The sequence below is a fragment of the Microtus ochrogaster genome, linkage group LG12 (genome assembly GCF_000317375.1).
Source record: "Microtus ochrogaster isolate Prairie Vole_2 linkage group LG12, MicOch1.0, whole genome shotgun sequence".
Classification (NCBI taxonomy): domain Eukaryota; kingdom Metazoa; phylum Chordata; class Mammalia; order Rodentia; family Cricetidae; genus Microtus; species Microtus ochrogaster.
In genome coordinates, this window is record NC_022036.1 from 4,692,436 (window position 1) to 4,699,024 (window position 6,589).

General features: G+C 43.3%; 1 pseudogene; it reads right to left on the reverse strand.

The window, feature by feature from the left end:
• Nucleotides 1–5,998, reverse strand: part of LOC102002038 — a 24,466-nt pseudogene extending 18,468 nt beyond the window's left edge.
• Between the last annotated feature and the right edge of the window lie 591 nt (nt 5,999–6,589).

Genomic DNA, 6,589 nt, shown 5'->3' on the forward strand with positions numbered 1-6,589 from the left:
TTGCATTGGCGCCTTCCCATCTCTTCCTTCAAATGGACCCAGGAGAGGCCTGGTGTCTTGGTCCAGTCTTTGCTGTGACTGACTCTCTGGGTGTATCTCTTCAGTGTAGAAGGAGGAAGAGTCCCGTTCAGATGGAACTCCTCAGCACTGAAACATAGAGGCCTGGTAGTCCAATGACCCGCGGACAAAAGGGAGAACTTGGGGGGCAGGGAGGGGACGAGTAGAACACAGGACACCCTGCTGCCAAAGCTGAAGGTGCGTGTGCTCCCTTTGGGGGGGGTGATCCTTGAGGCCTGCCAAGTAGGCAGGCACTCACCGCTCTGGGTGGGTAGCCTTAGTGTAGGAGCTTAAAACTGTTTTTGAGCACTGGTCCTAGCATATAGCAGGGCAGGGTTGGGGGGGGTGCTGGGGGCTGGGTTGTGCATAAGAAAGACAGCCCTGCAGAAGGAGCTGGGGGAGGGGGATTTGTGCTCTCTGCCGGGACAGTCCGCCCCTGGATAGCACACACTCACCCATCCAGATGGAAGTCCTCAGCACCTAAACATGGATGCCTGGTAGTCCAATGACCCGCGGACAAAAGGGAGAACTTGGGGGGTAGGGCGGGGACGAGTAGAACACAGGACACCCTGCCGCCAAAGCCAGAGGTGTGCTGTGCTACCTTTGGGGGGGGGAGGATTCCCTGAGGCCTGCCAGGTAGGCAGGCACTCACCGCTCTGGGTTGGCAACCCCAGTGTAGGAACAGAAAACTGTTCCCAAGCAAAGGACCCAGCAGAAAACGCAGGCTTGGGGGCGGGGTCGTGTGCAAGAAAGACAGCCCTGCAAAAGAAGCTGGGGGAAGGGGGGACTGTGCTCTCTTCCGGGACAATCCGCCCCTGGATAGCACACACTCACCCGTTCAGATGGAACTCCACAGCACCTAAGCAGGGCTGCCCGGTAGACCAATGATCCAGGGACACAAGGAAAAATGGGGCAGGCAGGGGGAGATCCAGGAGAGCACAGGCACCCCTGGAGCACAAGCTGAAGGTGCCCAGGCTCCCTTACAGGGGTCCTTGAGGCCTGCCCGGTAGGCAGGCACTCACCGCTCTCAATCCTTAAGTTTTTATGACACATGTATTCAATTACCCTCTCTCCCCCATTTAGATCTTTTTCTATATTCTCATGATTATATTTTTATTTTGTAATCCACACACAGACATATATAAGTAAATATATATGCATGTAATACATGTGCTCACACAGAAATACATATAATGAAACATGGAGAACTTAACTTTCTCAGTCTGGCTTATTCAACCTGACATAATATTTTCCAGTTTCATCTATATTCCTTTGCATGTCATGATTTTGTTTTTCCTTTCGGCTGATTAAAATTCCATCATATATGTGTGCAAGACTCAAAAATCAGGGAAGGTCTCCTTAGCCCAGAAACTAGGACAATTAAAAGTTCAGGTAAAAATGTTTTCCAAATGTTCATTCCACAGGGAACTTAGGAAGAAAGAGGTGGGGTTGTTGAGAAGCAGCTAGGGGAAGAATAGATATTTTTAAGGTAAATAATTGCCCTCAAGAGATCCCTAAGTTCTGCAAAGTTATCAGCTCAGACTGATGGAGTCAAACCTCCACACCCAAGAAGAGGAAACTTGGTGCTTTGAGGACTTCCTAAGAGGTGAGTCACTTGCCCAGCTAAAGTGAGACTTGTGCATGAGGTTAGCACTCAACTCCAGGAGTTCCTTACAGGGAGAGAGTTCAGAGCAGGCCTTGAGAACACAGAGCCAAAGGTTACACAGCCAACATGACTCATACAACCTCTCACTGGTTGCAGTTAGTGGCTCTTTGAGTTCCTCTGTGACTTATTGATAAAACTCATTTATTTCAGGCTACTGAAGAGTCCTTCCAGGTGAGTTACCAAACAATGCATTATTCAACAAAATGCTCAGACTACGTGGGCAGGAATTTGCAGAGTGAAATAGTATAGATCAATAATTATTTTCTAGCTGTGAAGCATCTGCCCTGTGTTGGAGCAGGAAGGAATGGAGGAGGTACGGGGTTGGGAGAATATCCAAAGGCAGTCTGCCTTCTGTAAAAGGGAAAATGGTGAATTTTCTCAGTGTTTAGAAGAATAAATAAGATGAAGGAAAGTTTAATCTTTGATCTGATATAAAATTTGTTACTAGTGGAATTTTCACTGTAGATTTTTATCAAGATTTGACTTTTGAAGCTTATAATAACTTTGACTTAATCTAACAGTTTCCTGATATCTAATTGGATGACCAAAATATTATTTCCTTGGTCACTGATATTAAAAACTGTAAGTGTCATTTATTGCCATCACCCCAAGCAATTGTATATTCAGTCTGAATGTTTCAATCGGGAGCTCAGTGACTCTTAATTACAATTTTATTAGCTATGCATAGAATGTAGAAAGATCAAATAATTTATTTTTACTTTCTTGGATGCTTTAAATTATAATTTATGCAACTTATCACAAACCTTTAGTTCTACAAGATATTTGAATGTTCACTAAATCTAACAACAGATAAATAATGCATATTTCAAATAAAGATGATATGTAAATAGAATTTAACTCTTGCTGCAAGCAGGTCTTATGGTACTATAACTTCAAGGGTATCTTCAAAGACACAAAAATATTAGCTCTTCTATTTCTACTGCATATCTACTGTATTGTAAAGTATATCTACTGCTTGCAGGCATAGGCAGTCTTTCTTCAGCTACTGGGAAGTTGCTGGAGTTTCCTCTGAAGGGTAAGGGTGTGTGATTCATTTTTGTCTATTCTCCCTGCCAGAGTGAGCTTCTGGAGAGGGGGGGTCCTCTTTTAATAGTGACACCTGGAACTCAAGTTCCTACCGCTGACCAGGCCCTACCAAGTCCTCACTAAATGGTTGAGAAGTTGGAAAAATAAAATTCTCTAATTGTCCAAAAGAGCTCAGAACAAAGTCATCTATCAAGAAAAGAAGTTTAATCATGGCCTAAAACAGACATCAAGATGTTACTGGTGAGTTCATGCTGTGTGTAAAGAGTGGAACTACACACTGTGTGACGGACTCTAACAATTTCTCAGGTGTTTGCTGCACGGACTTCGTAATTAGGTTTAGTCCCTAGCATTTATTGCAGATCGTCTGGGGGCCATATTCTGTTAACATCTAGGACTTAATAGCATTTATTGCAGATCGCCTGGAGGCCATATTCTGTTAACATCTAGGACTTAATAGCATTTATTGCAGATCGTCTGGAGGCCATATTCTGTTAACATCTAGGACTTAATAGCACTTGTGCCTACTGTCAGCTCTCCTTATATTGTCAGGCACAGTTGAGCTCAGCATTGTGGGCTTTCTGAGTGTAAGAAGAACACCCTTTACCATTTTTTTGAGTCCTTTGCAGAAACAAGTTTGTTTTCATTAATCAGTTCATCTGGTGTATATCCCAAACCTCTGAGGGAGACAAAATCGTCATTCACACATTTCAGATGAAGAATCTGAAGTTATGGAGGTCAAGCGATGGACTCCTGATACAGGCAGACTAGAATTCGAATTTTCTGACTTCTCATTCAGAGCTTTGTCTGTTCTCCAAAACACAACTCTGTTGGGCAGGGTCAGCCATCTAAGATGCCCAGGAGTCTTTTTTTCTCAGGCAGGCTGCCTTAACCTTGGTCCCTAGGTGGATCCAAGACCTACACAGATCTCCTCTCCCTGGCTCTTGGATTCCCTGTGCATAAAGAAAGGAGTTGGTCTGTCCTTTCATTTCTACACTTTCAACCACACCTGGAAAAGAATCAGGGTCCTTCACACCAATCTGAAAGTGCGAATTCTGCCCGTAACAAGTGGCCTAGAACTGGTAACAGATCCAAAGTGAGACATTCCCTCTGCTGATTCCGAGGACAAATTCTGTGGACTGTCAAAAACTCCCTGGACACCTCCCTAGGTTCTGATCCTCTTCCCTAAACTCCACCGCTGAGAACACCACAGAGATACCTTCTGGCCAGAGACACCTTTGTGGTGAGTAAGGGAACACGAGAAGAGAGGGTAAAGGGGTGCTTTGTTCAAAGAACGTTACACATGGGAATAAAACTGAAAAGGGGTGAATGAAGTTTGAACTCAGGGTCAGAGGGGAGGGGAGGTTGGAGTCCTGCTCTATCCGCACTCTCTTCTTTCTTTCCAACGATTAGGTAGGGTTTCAGCCACTGTTAGTGGACAGGGGAAACCAGGGTGGAATTATGTTCTTCAGAGCTCACATATTTGATGCTGTGGCTCTGCTCTGGCTGTCTTAATTTTGGTACCTTGCAGCTGTCCTCTGTTTCGCTACAGTGGTTCACATATACCAAAATCATTGGCCTCCACCGAGGTCTGATTTTTAAATTTTCTTATTTTATTCTGTGGAGCCACTGGTGTTTTTAAATGCGCACTTTCTTTCAAAAGGAAACCTCCTTCCAAACCCTTTCTACCCCACCCACACACCCCCATATCCCACTCAAACCCTTCCGTCCCTGGTACTCCTCCTTCTACCTGCACATCAGCTGTGTCCTACCTTCTTGCCTCCCTTACAACATCCTCCCCCAGTATCCCGTTCTATCTTCCTGGCCTCTACAGATAGTTAAAGCTAAAGAGTCAAAGCTAGTATACACAGAAGAGAGACAGCACATGGCATTTGTGTTTGGGGGCCTAAGTGACCTCACTCAATATATTTTCTAAACTCATCCACTTACCTGAAATATTATAATTTTATTTTTTTCACAGCTAAATGTAATTCCACTGTGCATGTGTACCACATCTTTATTAACCATTCATTTGTTAATGGACATCTAGGCTGATTTCATTTCCTAGCCATTGTTAATAGAGCAACAATAAACCTGGTACATTGCCCCAAATCAAGAAAATAATCCCTGCAACCGACACTCATAAAGGCAACCCTAATAAAATCAGTGGGTCACATACTCACAAGCAAAACACATGGAAGGAGGGGCGGGACTTGGGCAGAAGAAAGATTTGGTGGGTATGGAAACAAGAAAGAAGGGGGAGGCTTTGTTTAAAAAATGTTACAAAAATTGGGTGGTGGTATTGCACACCTTTAATCTCAGCACTCTCAAGGCAGAGCAGGTGGATCTCTGTGAGTTCGAAGCCAGACTTGTCTACAGACTGAGTTCCAGGACAACCAGGACTACATAAAGAAACCCTGTCTCTAAAAACCAAAGGGAGTGGAGAAGAACATTATATATGTGAATGAAATTAAAAGGAGTAAAAGAATAAAAGAAATATAGATCTAGCAAGATAAATACTTGAGATAAAGAAATACACATAAAGATTGAAATTATATTTTAAAAATTCTGATGGCACTGACTTATACAATGAACAGTTATTTACCACAGACTGCAAACCCAGCTAGGTAGAGAGTTTTCCAATCCTTCAAGCTCAGTATCAATATGAGAGCCACTACCCACCAAAACCTCCCCGCACATTATTTTCTCATCACTTACTTTTAGATCTTTAAACTGCACTGTATAGATTGCATATTATTGAGAAATAAAGAATAATATAATAATAAGAAGAAGAAGATTCAAATGTAATTAACCAAGTCTAATCTTGGATTTTTCCATAGTACTTAGCACAAGTATATTTATTTTAACTTCTGACATTAATCTCTGTATCCCTAAATTATAAGATCCAAGAAAGAAAGTCCCATGTCTCAGGCAGACAGATACAAAATGCCCTGCCTGTTTCCTGGAACATAGCCGCTCTTTAATAGATGTTCATCTCAGGGGCATAAGTACCAGCTCTGCTTCATGAAATAAAGAGCTCGTGAGAGGATTCCCTGCAAGGCTGTGACCTCAACTTACAAGAAGCATGAATAACAACAGAACTGGGATGTAGGAAATGATGCTAAAAATCCCTAAAGCATCCCTGTTCTCACTGTGTGTTTACTGGGAAGACGGGACCACTGCTGCCCCACATTGTAGAGCCTGCCTTTCTGTCCTCTTCACTGTCCCCATGCCCAGGCCTTTTTCCTGGCATTTATTTTCCTTTACTGTTTCTTTACTTCTACAATACTCTGTTCTTTTATCCCACGCCTGTTATGGATTATCTTTCCTGCCACATTGATTGATTACTTGTTATGTAACAGTTATTGTACAGGGTGCTATAAATTAATGGCCAAATCAGGAGTACTTATTATACGTTAGTATAAGAAGCCAAGTCTCCCTTCCTCCCACAGCGTTTTTGTTGTTTGTTCAGTGGCCTCAAACACCCTTTGTAAGGCATACTGTTCTTGACCTCTGTTCCTCCTGAATGTAACTTCCACATGACAGGGTTAGAGAAAAGTGCCACCATGCCAGTCTCCCCTGACCCCACTACCCCACCCCTTTATTTTTCTCAATTTTCTCAGGGGAATCATTTCAATGTCTTCACAACTTCCTGCCCTAACCACCTAGGTTAAAGAACCAGGCTGTGTCCCAGCTCTAGTTTCAACTTTAGTCTAGGACATAGTGCGAGACTTATAATGACACCTTTACTTGCCTGTCTTTGAATATACTTCCTCCACTCCTGGTCAACTGGCCCAGCTGCTCCATGAGAGAAAACGTGAC